Raw genomic sequence first — 3441 nt, 5'->3', positions numbered from 1 at the left:
CGCAGATGATAGAATTTTACTATTGTATGACAATAAGCTGAATGAACTTTCAGCATACGCCGTTTTCACATATGATATCCAATCAGAGTGATTCAAATGCCTACATGAAACTTATTTTACAAGCTAGCTAATGGAATAAGTTTGGACATAATCTAATGATTTAATCTAATTTAGACACTCGAGTGTAAAAAGTTATTTTTTCTAAAAACTTCATGTACCTAAGTGTTCAAATCACACAATTTGTCCCATTAAGTTATTTTGGGCTTAGAATCAAGTCTAAAAAAACCTAGCACACCTAATTGAACAATAATCACAACATACATATGCATAAATCAAAATTTGGCCATTCATTGGCCCCTTTACACAATAAAAACTATTTTCACAACTAACCACAACAATGTGTTCTTGACCATTATATTCATAATTTCAACATAAGTTCATTACTGTCAACATATTCAAATATACATGCAAAGCCATCTCAGTCTACAATCACATTTCACCACTTTTTAATGTAATTGGGTTAAGATTCACAAAAACTAACATATTTTATCACAAAAATCACCTTGCACACTTGCACCATATAATTTTCATCAAATCTTAGACCACATCACATTTTCACACACATTAGGCTAAGATTCTTAAAATCATTACAAGTTACAATTCAAAACATGCATATGGCATACAAGCTTAAGATGAGATACACACACATTCTTAAATTTTCAAACAAGTAATAACAAAAACAATGATATATTCCTAAGTTGGCACAATGCTTAAAATATTCGTTACAAAAACCAAAATGACAAGGGAGAAGAGCAATACGAATGAGCTTTTCACTCTTCAATCATCCCTTTCTTCCCCTTACTCCTACAGAAGCTCTCACTTGTAAAATATAACCATGGGGTGAAACAAACATCTTAGTAATAAAATAATTCACCACTCTCAATTAGCATGCATAACCATAAGGGAATAAAACTAACATACACAAAAACATGCATTTAATAATCTTTTCAATCATCATGATTTATTTCCACTTTAGCATGATCATTCTACCATCCGAACCTCCATATTACCTTAACTAAAACCATGGACTCTTGGAACAAATGCACATTAACAATGGCTCGAGCTCACCTTCAGGAGTAGGATCACCCAACTAAAGGTGTGCTGTCCCACTTACAGGCTATGGTCTCCCCCTATCACACATGAATTGGGATGTCATTACTCCAACACCGCATCACTGATGCTAAAGAGTATCAATCTCCAACGTCACATCCTACTTGAATATTAAGGAGATGATTTTCAATACCGTACCTTACTAGGCACTAAGAAGATACATGTCATATGGGCTTCTACTACTTCTTTCTACAGGTAAGCTCCTACTCCTTATCATGATTATACTCACACTTTCCATACATATCACACACTTGTATAAAACCGCAATTTTTTTCACATAAAGAACTTTCAAAAATCTTTATCATTTTAAAATAATTTCTAATGCATAGAGAAATCATCTTCCACAACATGCCAAGCTTTCAAAACACATGTAAACAATTTACATACATACTCTCAAACAGTTAAGTAATATAATTAAATAGTGTAAATTATTTCATTACTTTAACCCTTTTGTGACAAAAGGGGTTACCATGGCTCAACATTAGTTCCACACATTCTACCCGCACAATAAGGCTTGAACAACACTTAATCTATACAATTTAGTAATAATTATCAATTATCACTCCGATTACACCCCGAAATTACTAGATTTCAAGTACTTATAACACCCAAAATCATCATTTAACAACATCAACCCTCCAATCCATTCCATTAATCCTATTTAATATCCAAACACTCTAACATAACCAATCATCTATCCACATTGTCCCAAAACTATCAATTCTGACATAGGGTTCGTTTAAACCCTAGCAAAAAACTTCAAATCAACATAAAACCCATAAACCTAGGGTTAGAAGCTTGATTTAACTTTTCAATACCTTAACTAAGTCAATGGGTTCGGTCTAAACCTAAAGAGACCAAAATCATAGCCCCCGTTGCTCCTAAAGTAAAAAATTTGCATAAAAATAGAGAGGGAGATGTGAAGGAAGCTTACTAAAGGGCGAAACTTGCTCCCAATGCTTCCAAATCAATCCTCAAGTTGAGCCCTAGGAGGCTTAAGTTGTTGCTCGTTCCTTTCTCAGTTTCCTTTTCTCCCACTTTTGATTTTGGTCTGTTTTCGCGAGTCTAATAAGTGTAAATTTTGCACATGCGCCGTAGTGCACTAGTGGGTCCGCCGTGGTGTATGTCATAGAGAATCCCAGACTCGTTTTAAATCTCTCTCTGTGCCACAGCTCGCTCAAACTCCAATCCAGCCCTCATCCAAGGCTGCCTAATGATCCATTAGCTATATTAGTCTCTCAAAAACACTATCAAACAATAATTAACTTAATTCGACTAAAATACCTTCATGAACACTGAAAATTTCCATGATAAAAGTCTAGGATATTACACTCCTGATAGTGTCCTTCTATCAATTCCTTCCAACCCAGAGATAATAGCAATGTTAGTTTATTACAATTATTTATTACCAAAAAAATTGCCAACATGAACGATAATTATTTATATCATTTTAATTTCAAACTTTCATTCAAAAAAAATTATCAAACTATATAATATAGTATATGGGCACAAAATTATACAAGTTCATCAAAAAAATAAATTTATAAAGCACATTGAAAAATCAAATTTTTTTGTGGAAATTTAAAAATTAATTTCAATTTATATACATCTCATGAAAAGAGATGCATTTGTTGCCTGGAACAGTAACAAGTAACTTGAAAAGGCGAGGAAAATAAAGGCCCTGTTTGGTAGTACAGAATCCTTAATATGGAAATGGAATTTGGGCAGGAATCCGGACAGAGTAGCGTTTGGTATACATGAATCAGGATTCTTGGGAATCCTGATTCAATGAGAAAATGCAGAATCAGATTCTATCATTCTATCTATGGAATCGAGCAAACTCCCTGGAATTCAATCTTTTCTCTCTTCTACCCTTCAACTCATCTGCCGTCGAATCTGCCTGAACATCATCTCTTTGTTGTTGGCAATGGTAAATGATGGCAGCACCATCGTAACCCATGACCATCGCCTCCGCCTTTGCTGCTCACCATCACCATTGCTTCCAACTTTGTGTGCCATCGACATGCCATTTTATGAGTGTAAGAAGTTTGTTTTCTTGATCTGCAGCTCCCTCTCTACTGTCTTCTTCCCCTTCTATTTTTTCTATCATGGGTTGCCAGAATCAATAAGTATGAAAAGGATGACACTTCCAGCAATGGCGACGACAAGGCGACCACCAGTGATGACTACCTTTCACCGGCATCAGACGACAACGTCCTTCTCTACAACAGGCTCAGCATAAACCACAATAGGTTCGTGGTGATGCTCCTT

The sequence above is a fragment of the Prosopis cineraria genome, unplaced genomic scaffold (assembly GCF_029017545.1).
Source record: "Prosopis cineraria cultivar Desert tree isolate PC_DT_omini unplaced genomic scaffold, ASM2901754v1 PC4, whole genome shotgun sequence".
Lineage (NCBI taxonomy): Eukaryota > Viridiplantae > Streptophyta > Magnoliopsida > Fabales > Fabaceae > Prosopis > Prosopis cineraria.
This window is presented reverse-complemented; position numbering follows the sequence as displayed.